The following is a 10,453-nucleotide window of genomic DNA, read 5'->3' as shown; positions in this document are numbered from 1 at the left end:
CAGATACCGTTCTTTGTTGTTGATAATTAAATATGTCTGTGATGGTGACAATTACTAATATTCTGGGCCGGGTATAGGTAGCCTATTGGGAATCTGGTAAACCATTAAATAATTAAAAGTAGGGAAAAAAATATGAATCATTTTTATTTATTTATTATTATTTAGCATGGAAGCTATTTGTAAAAATAGCTTCCAATTTGGCCTATGTCATACATTTACTGCGTTATCAAACCATAAAAACAGAAGATGCCCACTTGTTATGCCTAAAAAGAATTCTGTCACTCAGCTAGAGCTTGTTCGTTGTGGTATCTGTTCCTCTGAACTCCTCGTGCGCACAGCCAGGCAGATGGTCAGCTGTGGGGATGCTTAAAGACACAACGAATGTTCCCACATAACAACGGACAAAGTGCTGCCAGGTAAAGAATAGGAAGGAGCACCTGGTAAAACAAACGCACGCTTGGATTAAGTGGAGGTAGCGGTCCTCCTTTTGGACCGAACAGACACTCCCACCCCCCGCTATTTAAGGTAAGAATACAGTTTGATAAGAGTGTACTTAAACAAATAATTCCTAGAAAAGTTGTCTGAAGTGACTAATATATATAATAGTGAAGAAACAAACTTGACAATTCAGACTACTAAACACATTTTAATGAAACTGCACTAGAATGGTTGTGCAGCTAGCTGCTGGTTACAAATCTAACCGATTTCCACATTCAGATAGGAAGGTGACATATTTTGTTATAGCAGTAGCGTTGCCAGAAATGCGTTGGTGGGTGGGCCTGCAGAAATGTGGGTAAAGAAACATATGATTTTACCATGGTGCAAAGAGAAAAATGTGCAGTTCAATAGTTTATCTAATGCTATTCTACGCATTTTGCCATGAGGCTTAGAGAAATTGTGAATTTAAGCTACAATATAGGTGTGTTGACTGTGATAAAGACACTGGATCATTAGCTGTCTTGTTTGCTAAATGAACAAATGAAGAAGGCAGTGCCATGGTGTATACAGCAATAGAAGCACAGTGACATATGCCTCAATGTGGTCATATTGGTGGCTTATTGGGGGGTGTGACTTTCTTAGTTATTTTGGCCACCCTTCCCATGAGAATCAATGCCATTCCAATGCACTGCTTGCTATGAAATCTCTGTGATGGTGTTTGCATGTTTAGGTAAAAAGACAAATAATGTCCCAATTTGCAGATGTGGAAAACTACCCCCAGAGAATAAATATTAAATTCACTTTATTGTATTGAGTGAGAAATGCCTCTTTCATTTGTGTAGATCTTTGTTTTTGGTGGCACTTTGTGAAGCGCTGTCATCTACTACATGTGGCCGAGTCACATTGAAAAAAACTAGTTCCTGCAAAGATGTTGGGAAATGCAAGATGTCTGGCAGCTAAAATGGCGAGGTGATTCCTCACTTGGTGCAAAAAGTGGATTTGATATCTTTCTGAATATGTTTTTTGAAGTTCCGCCTGTAACTGGACATAGGCATTTTAATGAGACAAGAAAAGAAAGTAGTATTGACAAGAAAAGGTTAGTTGAACAATTGACGCCAGGATTTTCCCCTAGCTACGGTGGAACAGTTCTATGGGAGAATTCACATGATCACTGTTACAATGTGTAGCTAGCCATATAGCTCCATTCTACTTTATTGATGCAGGGATTGAAGTGGAGCCCACATTTGGGCTCCACTGTCACCTGTTATACAGTACCGGATGTGTTGTGTGTTTCAAATGCCATTTTCACCTGCTGTCACAATCTCTTGGGGACAAACAGTCAACCTTTTCCTACTGTCTAAAGCTGTCAGTTTGGAAATCAGTGGTGAGTATTGCAACCTAGGACAGATGATTTTTATGCCATTCAGCAATCCGCAGTGCCGTTCTGTGAGCTTGTGTGGCCTACCACTTCACAGCTGAGCCGTTGTTGCTCCTGACTTGTTGGAAAGATGGCATCCTAAGACGGTGCCACATTGAAAGTCACTGAGTTCTTCAGTAAGGCCATTCTACTGCCAATGTTTGTCTATGGAGATTTCATGGCCTTGTGCTCGATTTTATACACCTGTCAGCAAAGGGTGTGGCTGAAATAACCAAATCCACTCATTTGAAGGGTGTCCACATACTTTTGCATATAGTGTATACTCTAGCCCAAACCCTTACACTTAAGCCTTATCCTAATGCTAAACTTAGCCCTTACCCTAAACCATGTGGAACACCATTTGGGTCTTTGCTTGTTAAAAAAGATACAAGTCAAATAACACTATTTGACACGTCAAATAAGCTTGTTGACCGATCAGGATCTGAATATGACTGCACGTCTCAGAATAATTTAACATGTTCATACATTTTATACGAGGTCTGTGAATGTATTGTAATGTTTTTTTAAATTGTATAAACTGCCTTAATTTTGCTGGACCCCAGGAAGTCAGTTCCCAATAATGGGAATTCCATAATACATACAAATACATAGTAAATACACATTGATTACACTATCACTCATATTTCTTATGTCACAGAGATTCACTGATACATATGCTATGATGCTGGAAAAGTTGCCTTGCGTACCCGCCGCTGCGGCATAAGGCAAGCACACACTTCCCGACGCACTGGGACAGTGCGGGTCAGAAAAAAGCTAGCTAGCTGATGAAAAAAAAATCCCCCTAAACATAGCAAAATGACATCATCTGTTTCAGAGGTGGAAAAAGTACACAATTGTCATACTAAGGTAAAGATACCTTCATAGAAAATTACTCAAGTAAAAGTAACCCAGTAGAATACTACTTGAGTAAAAGTCTAAAAGTATTTGGTTAAAAAAAAAGTATATGTAATTGCTAAAATATCCTTAAGTATCAAAGTAAAAGTATAAATCATTTAAAATGTTTTATATTAAGCAAACCAGACATGTAACCATCCTCTTCCTGTGAATGACTGGACCAAGGCGCAGCGTGAGACGTGTTCATGATATTTATTTCAAATCAGAACACTAGAACAAAAAACAACAAAGAGGAAAAAAAAAAATTATGTAAGGAAACTAACAATACAGAAAAAACTACCCACAAAACCCATGTGGGCAAGAGTCGCCCTCCTGTCCGGAGCTGCCAGAGTCGCCCTCCTGTCCGGAGCTGCCAGAGCCGCCCTCCTGTCAGGAGCGGCCAGAGTCGCCCTCCTGTCCGGAGCGGCCAGAGTCGCCCTCCTGTCCGGAGCGGCCAGAGTCGCCCTCCTGTCCGGAGCGGCCAGAGTCGCCCTCCTGTCCGGAGCGGCCAGAGTCGCCCCCTCCCTGTCCGTCCGGAGCGGCCAGAGTCGCCCTCCGGTCCTCCTGTCCCGGTCCGGAGCGGCCAGAGTCGCCCTCCTGTCCGGAGCGGCCAGAGTCGCCCTCCGGTCCGGAGCGGCCAGAGTCGCCCTCCTGTCCGGAGCGGCCAGAGTCGCCCTCCTGTCCGGAGCGGCCAGAGTCGCCCTCCTGTCCGGAGCGGCCAGAGTCGCCCTCCTGTCCGGAGCGGCCAGAGTCGCCCTCCGGTCCGGAGCGGCCAGAGTCGCCCCTCCTGTCCGGAGCGGCCAGAGTCGCCCTCCTGTCCGGAGCGGCCAGAGTCGCCCTCCTGTCCGGTCCGGAGTCGCCCTCCTGTCCGGAGCGGCCAGAGCCCTCCTGTCCGGAGCGGCCACAGTCGCCCTCCTGTCCGGAGCGGCCACAGTCGCCCTCCTGTCCGGAGCGGCCACAGTCGCCCTCCTGTCCGGAGCGGCCACAGTCGCCCTCCTGTCCGGAGCGGCCACAGTCGCCCTCCTGTCCGGAGCGGCCACAGTCGCCCTCCTCCGGAGCGGCCAGAGTCGCCCTCCTGTCCGGAGCGGCCACAGTCGCCCTCCTGTCCGGAGCGGCCACAGTCGCCCTCCTGTCCGGAGCTGCCAGAGTCGCCCTCCTGTCTGTGGCCCGCTGCTACCTAAGTATGGTTCCCAATCAGAGACAACAATAGACAGTTGTCCCTGACTGAGAACCATACTCGGCCAAAAACAAAGAAATACAAAAACATAGAAAAAAGAACATAGAATGCCCACTCTAGTCACACCCTGGCCTCACCAAAATAGAGAATAAAAGCCTCTCTATGGCCAGGGCGTGACAAGACGGCACAGTTTTCTTGTTTTTTAAATTTACAGATAGCCAAGGGTGTACTCCAACACTCAGACATAATTTAAAAATGAAAAATGTGTGTTTAGTGAGCTCGCCAGATCAGACTCAGTAGGGATGGCCAGGGATCTTCTCTTGGTAAGTGCATACATTGGACAATTGTCCTGCCCTGCTAGGCAATCAAAATGTAACGAGTACTTTTGGGTGTCAGGGTAAATGTATGGAGTACAAAGTACATCATTTTCTTTATGAATGTAGTGTAGTAAAAGTTGTAAAAAAAAATATGAATATTAAAGTAAAGAACAGATACCCCAAAAATGACTTAAGCATTACTTTAAAGTATTTTTACTTAAGTACTTTACACCACTGATTTTGCTAACTACAGTGCCTTCAGAAAGTATTCACACCTCTTAACTTTTTCCACATTTTGTTGTGTTACAGCCTGAATTTAAAATGGATGAAATTGTGATATGTTTTTTTTGGTGACATGCCTACACCCAATAGTAGTGATGCACCGATATTACATTTTTGGCCGATACAGATATCCTGATATTTTCGTTTCCCAAAAAAACCTGAGAACGAAAACCGATATTTAAACATTTTAGCAGCCTTTTAAGCATTCTATACAGTTAAATAGTTAACACACACACATGGACGCAGTGGTCTAAGGCACTGCATCTCAGTGCAAGAGGCGTCAGTACAGTCCCTGTTTCAAATCCAGGCTCTATCACATCCGGCTATCATTTGGAGTCCCATAGGGCGGCGCACAATTTGCCCTGGGTCGACCGGGTTTGGCCTGGGTAGGCCGTCATTGTGAAAACTGTAAATTATTCAACCCCTTTGTTGTGGCAAACGTAAATAAGTTCAGGAGTAATAATTTGCTTAACGAATCCCATAATAAGTTGCATGAACTCACTCTGTGAGCAATAATAATGTTGAATATGATTTTTGAAGGACTTCCTCATCTCTGTACCCACACATACAATTATCTGTAAGGTCCCCTAGTCGAGCAGTGAATTTCAAACACAGATTCAACCACAAAGACCAGGGATGTTTTCCAATGCCTCACAAAGAAGGGCACCTGTTGGTAAATGGGGTAAATTGAATATCCCGTTCAACTTGGTGAAGTGATTAATTACACTTCAGATGGTGTATCAATACACCCAGTCACTACAAAGATACAGGCTTCCTTCCTAACTCAGTTGCCGGAGAGGAAGGAAACCACTCAGGGATTTCAACATGAAGCCAATTGTGACTTTAAAACAGTTACCTGGTTTAATGGCTGTGATAGGAGAAAACTGAGAATGGATCAACAACATTGGAATTACTCCACAATACTAACCTAACTGACAGAGTGAAAAGAAGGAAGCCTGTACAGAATATAAATATTCCAAAACATGCATCCTGTTTGCAACAAGACACTAAAATAATACTGCAGAAAATGTGACAAAACAATAAACTTTTGGGTCTGAGTACCAAGTGTTATGTTTGGTGTAAATCCAATACAACATATTACTGAGTACCACTCTCCATATTCTCAAGAATAGTGGTGGCTGCAGTATGTTATGGGTATGCTTGTAATTGTTACTGAGGAGTTTTTCAGGATAAAAAAGAGACCTAGGTTAAAACTTGGTTCGGTCTCCTTTCCAACAGACACTGGGAGATTATTTCACCTTTCAGCAGGACAATAATCTAAAACAGTGTTGACTTAAATCTGCTTGATAATCTTTGGTAAGACCTGAAAATAGTTGTAGCAATGATCAACAACCAATTGGACAAAGCTTGAAGAATTTAGCAAAGAACAATGAGCATTTGTTGCACAATCCAGTTGTGGAAATGTCAAGCCTGTGGGTAACTGGTGAAAAGGAGTCAGGCGCAGGAGAGTTGAGATCCGTGGACAAGGTATTTAATACAAGAAAAACACCAGTATAAACACAATACTATGATGCTGGAAAAATACCGGTACCATGAAATAAACGGGAGTAATAACAAAACCCGGTAACAAATATACCAGCCGTCAGATCATGAACATGTAATGGGGGAATTGAAACCAGGTGTGTAAAAATCGAAGACAAAACAAATGGGAAATGAAAAGTGGATCGGTGATGGCTAGAAGGCCGGTGATGGCTAGAAGGCCGGTGATGGCTAGTAGGCCGGTGATGGCTAGTAGGCCGGTGATGGCTAGAAGGCCAGTGATGGCTAGTAGGCCGGTGATGGCTAGAAGGCCAGTGATGGCTAGTAGGCCGGTGATGGCTAGAAGGCCGGTGATGGCTAGAAGGCCAGTGATGGCTAGTAGGCCGGTGATGGCTAGTAGGCCGGTGATGGCTAGAAGGCCAGTGATGGCTAGTAGGCCGGTGATGGCTAGTAGGCCGGTGATGGCTAGAAGGCCAGTGATGGCTAGTAGGCCGGTGATGGCTAGAAGGCCAGTGATGGCTAGTAGGCCGGTGATGGCTAGAAGGCCAGTGATGGCTAGTAGGCCGGTGATGGCTAGAAGGCCAGTGATGGCTAGTAGGCCGGTGATGGCTAGAAGGCCGGTGATGGCTAGAAGGCCGGTGATAGCTAGTAGGCCGGTGATGGCTAGAAGGCCAGTGATGGCTAGAAGGCCGGTGATGGCTAGTAGGCCGGTGATGGCTAGAAGGCCGGTGATGGCTAGAAGGCCGGTGATAGCTAGAAGGCCGGTGATAGCTAGTAGGCCGGTGATGGCTAGAAGGCCGGTGATAGCTAGTAGGCCGGTGATGGCTAGAAGGCCAGTGATGGCTAGTAGGCCGGTGATGGCTAGAAGGCCAGTGATGGCTAGTAGGCCGGTGATGGCTAGTAGGCCGGTGATGGCTAGAAGGCCGGTGATAGCTAGTAGGCCGGTGATGGCTAGAAGGCCAGTGATGGCTAGTAGGCCGGTGATGGCTAGAAGGCCAGTGATGGCTAGTAGGCCGGTGATGGCTAGTAGGCCGGTGATGGCTAGAAGGCCGGTGATGGCTAGAAGGCCGGTGACGTCAACCGTTGAACGTCGCTCGAACATGGAGAGAGACTCCGGCGGAAGTCGTGACAGGAAAGCTCTTAGAGACATGTAATCACTGCCAAAGGTGATTATACAAAGTATTGACTGAAGGGTGTGAATTCTAAGTGACCCAAATTATCTAACACAACATGCCATTGGAAAACAGGAGTGATGGTTGCTGATAATGGGCCTCTGTACGCGTATGTTGATATTCCATCAAAAATATGCGGTTTCCAACTATAATAGTCATTTACAACATTAACAATGTCTACACTGTATTTTTGATTAATTTAATGTTATTTTAATGGACAAAATATTTCTTAGTTACCCCGGCAGTGTATGTAAATGAGTCCGTATTTCATTTTCAGTACATTTGCTAAAATGTCTAAAAACATGTTTTCACTTCGTCATTATGGTGTAGATGGGTAAGAACAAATTACAATTAAATCCATTTTAATTCCACTTTGTAACACAACAAAATCTGGAGAAAGTCAAGGGGTGTGAATCATTTCTGAAGGCACTGTATCTAGCTAGGTGTCATCATCTAAAATACCCCTAATTTCTAAAACAGTTTTTGTATTTGGGTGATGAAGGTTGGACCCGGGCCAGTCAACCCACACTAGCCATGCTTATAATTACAACAGGGCTAGGTAGCTGGCTAGCTTTTTTAGTTATCTATACTGAACAAAAATAGAAATGCAACATGCAACAATTTCAAAGATTTTACTGAGTTACAGTTCATATGGGGAAATCAGTCAATTGAAATAAATTCACTAGACTGTAATATATGGATTTCACATGAGTGGAAATCCAGATACAGTAACTTTAGGGGCGTGGATCAGAAAACCAGTCAGTATCTGGTTTTCTGCCTGAGAAGTCCTAGTGCCTGCAGACCTCCTGAGGGGTCCTAGGGCCCTCCTGTCCGCCTGAGAGGTCCCAGTGCTTACAGTTCCCCTTGAGAGAGTTTCCAGTGCCTCCAGTGTGCCTGAGAGGTCCCAGTGCCTACAGTGTATCTGAAAGGTCCCAGTGCCTACAGTGTATCTGAAAGGTCCCAGTGCCTACAGTGTATCTGAAAGGTCCCAGTGCCTGCAGTCTGTTTGAGAGGTCCCAGTGCCTGCAGTCTGTTTGAGAGGTCCCAGTGCCTGCAGTCTGTTTGAGAGGTCCCAGTGCCTGCAGTCTGTTTGAGAGGTCCCAGTGCCTGCAGTCTGCTTGAGAGGTCCAAGTGCCTGCAGTCTGTTTGAGAGGTCCAAGTGCCTGCAGTCTGTTTGAGAGGTCCCAGTGCCTGCAGTCTGTTTGAGAGGTCCCAGAGCCTGCAGTCTGTTTGAGAGGTCCCAGAGCCTGCAGTCTGTTTGAGAGGTCCCATAGCCTGCAGTCTGTTTGAGAGGTCCCAGTGCTTGCAGTCTGCTTGAGAGGTCCAAGTGCCTGCAGTCTGTTTGAGAGGTCCAAGTGCCTGCAGTCTGTTTGAGAGGTCCCAGAGCCTGCAGTCTGTTTGAGAGGTCCCAGTGCCTGCAGTCTGCTTGAGAGGTCCCAGTGCCCGCAGTCTGCTTGAGAGGTCCAAGTGCCCGCAGTCTGTTTGAGAGGTCCCAGTGCCCGCAGTCTGTTTGAGAGGTCCCAGTGCCTGCAGTATGTTTGAGAGGTCCCAGTGCCTGCAGTCTGCTTGAGAGGTCCCAGAGCCTGCAGTCTGCTTGAGAGATCCCAGAGCCTGCAGTCTGTTTGAGAGGTCCCAGTGCCTGCAGTCTGCTTGAGAGGTCCCAGAGCCTGCAGTCTGCTTGAGAGGTCCCAGAGCCTGCAGTCTGTTTGAAGAGGTCCCAGTGCCTGCAGTCTGCTTGAGAGGTCCCAGAGCCTGCAGTCTGTTTGAGAGGTCCCAGTGCCTGCAGTCTGTTTGAGAGATCCCAGAGCCTGCAGTCTGTTTGAGAGGTCCCAGTGCCTGCAGTCTGCTTGAGAGGTCCAAGTGCCTGCAGTCTGTTTGAGAGGTCCCAGTGCCTGCAGTCTGTTTGAGAGGTCCCAGTGCCTGCAGTCTGTTTGAGAGGTCCCAGTGCCTGCAGTCTGTTTGAGAGGTCCCAGAGCCTGCAGTCTGTTTGAGAGGTCCCAGTGCCTGCAGTCTGCTTGAGAGGTCCCAGTGCCCGCAGTCTGCTTGAGAGGTCCAAGTGCCCGCAGTCTGTTTGAGAGGTCCCAGTGCCCGCAGTCTGTTTGAGAGGTCCCAGTGCCTGCAGTATGTTTGAGAGGTCCCAGTGCCTGCAGTCTGCTTGAGAGGTCCCAGAGCCTGCAGTCTGCTTGAGAGATCCCAGAGCCTGCAGTCTGTTTGAGAGGTCCCAGTGCCTGCAGTCTGCTTGAGAGGTCCCAGAGCCTGCAGTCTGCTTGAGAGATCCCAGAGCCTGCAGTCTGTTTGAGAGGTCCCAGTGCCTGCAGTCTGCTTGAGAGGTCCAAGTGCCTGCAGTCTGTTTGAGAGGTCCCAGTGCCTGCAGTCTGTTTGAGAGGTCCCAGTGCCTGCAGTCTGTTTGAGAGGTCCCAGTGCCTGCAGTCTGTTTGAGAGGTCCCAGAGCCTGCAGTCTGTTTGAGAGGTCCCAGTGCCTGTAGTCTGTTTGAGAGGTCCCAGAGCCTGCAGTCTGTTTGAGAGGTCCCAGTGCCTGCAGTCTGCTAGAGAGGTCCAAGTGCCTGCAGTCTGTTTGAGAGGTCCCAGTGCCTGCAGTCTGCTTGAGAGGTCCAAGTGCCTACAGCATTAGATGTTTTCCTACCTGTTACCTGCAAACTTGACATAGGCCTATTGGCCAGGCATTTTCTGAGTTATTGAAGGTTTGGCCGGCCGGAATGTTCTTGTCCCATCTCACTCTAGCGGCGACTGGGCGTATACAAGCTGCCAAGGTTGCCCGGTGTACAGTGTTTCCTCTGACACATTGGTGCGACTGGCTTCTGGGTTAAGCGTGCATTGTGTCAAGAAGCAGTGCAGCTTGGTTGGGTTGTGTTTCGGAGGACGCACGGCTCTCGACCTTCGCCTCTCCCAAGTCCGTACGGGAGTTGCAGCGATGGGACAAGACTGTAACCATCACTTGTAAACACATTTTTACCAGACATTGTGTCTAAGAGGCGAATGAGACTCTGTTCCCCCTTGCCAACCAATCACATCAATCCACACTTTTACACAGTGATCTGAGGGTAATGAGATATCGTGCACCTGGACTAGCAGATGGCCTGCTATTCAAGAATGTCTGTCTGGGTTTTGAACAGCAAAACAAGTGAAAGAGTGTGTAAGAGATCGAAGGTCATGCTCATGGCCATTTTCCTATAGTCTTCTGCTAGTGATGTCACTGGGCTAGGTTAAAAAATTATGGTTAATATATATATATATA

At 46.9% G+C, this 10,453-nt stretch overlaps 1 protein-coding gene across 1 annotated transcript in view; it reads left to right on the top strand.

Moving 5' to 3' along the window:
• Positions 1-339: 339 nt before the first annotated feature.
• The window catches only part of LOC124032335 (plexin-B1-like), a 94,995-nt gene continuing 84,881 nt past the window's right edge, over positions 340-10,453 (top strand). The window contains exon 1 of the mRNA XM_046344655.1: positions 340-525. The gene's annotated coding sequence lies outside the window, so the exon portion shown is untranslated. The remainder of the gene's footprint in view (positions 526-10,453) is intronic.

This window comes from Oncorhynchus gorbuscha, linkage group LG03 (assembly GCF_021184085.1).
Source record: "Oncorhynchus gorbuscha isolate QuinsamMale2020 ecotype Even-year linkage group LG03, OgorEven_v1.0, whole genome shotgun sequence".
NCBI classification, from domain to species: domain Eukaryota; kingdom Metazoa; phylum Chordata; class Actinopteri; order Salmoniformes; family Salmonidae; genus Oncorhynchus; species Oncorhynchus gorbuscha.
This window is presented reverse-complemented; position numbering and strand designations above follow the sequence as displayed.